Below are 202 nucleotides of genomic sequence, written 5' to 3'. Positions count from 1 at the left end.
GATCGTTTCTCGATTTTCGGAGAGTTTAGATCGGTTTGCAAGATCTGCCTGAATAGTTATAGAACGATATATCGAGACAAGAAAAATTGCCTAAGACTTAGTTCGCTAGACTATCCACTTAGGTTTTACGTTCCCTAAAGTTGTATGGCAGTCTCAAAGGCGTTTTTATTTCTTAGTAATTTCCTACGAAAATTCCAAGTCT

Source organism: Brassica oleracea, chromosome C1 (genome assembly GCF_000695525.1).
Source record: "Brassica oleracea var. oleracea cultivar TO1000 chromosome C1, BOL, whole genome shotgun sequence".
Classification (NCBI taxonomy): domain Eukaryota; kingdom Viridiplantae; phylum Streptophyta; class Magnoliopsida; order Brassicales; family Brassicaceae; genus Brassica; species Brassica oleracea.
Note: the sequence above shows the minus strand (reverse complement) of the source record.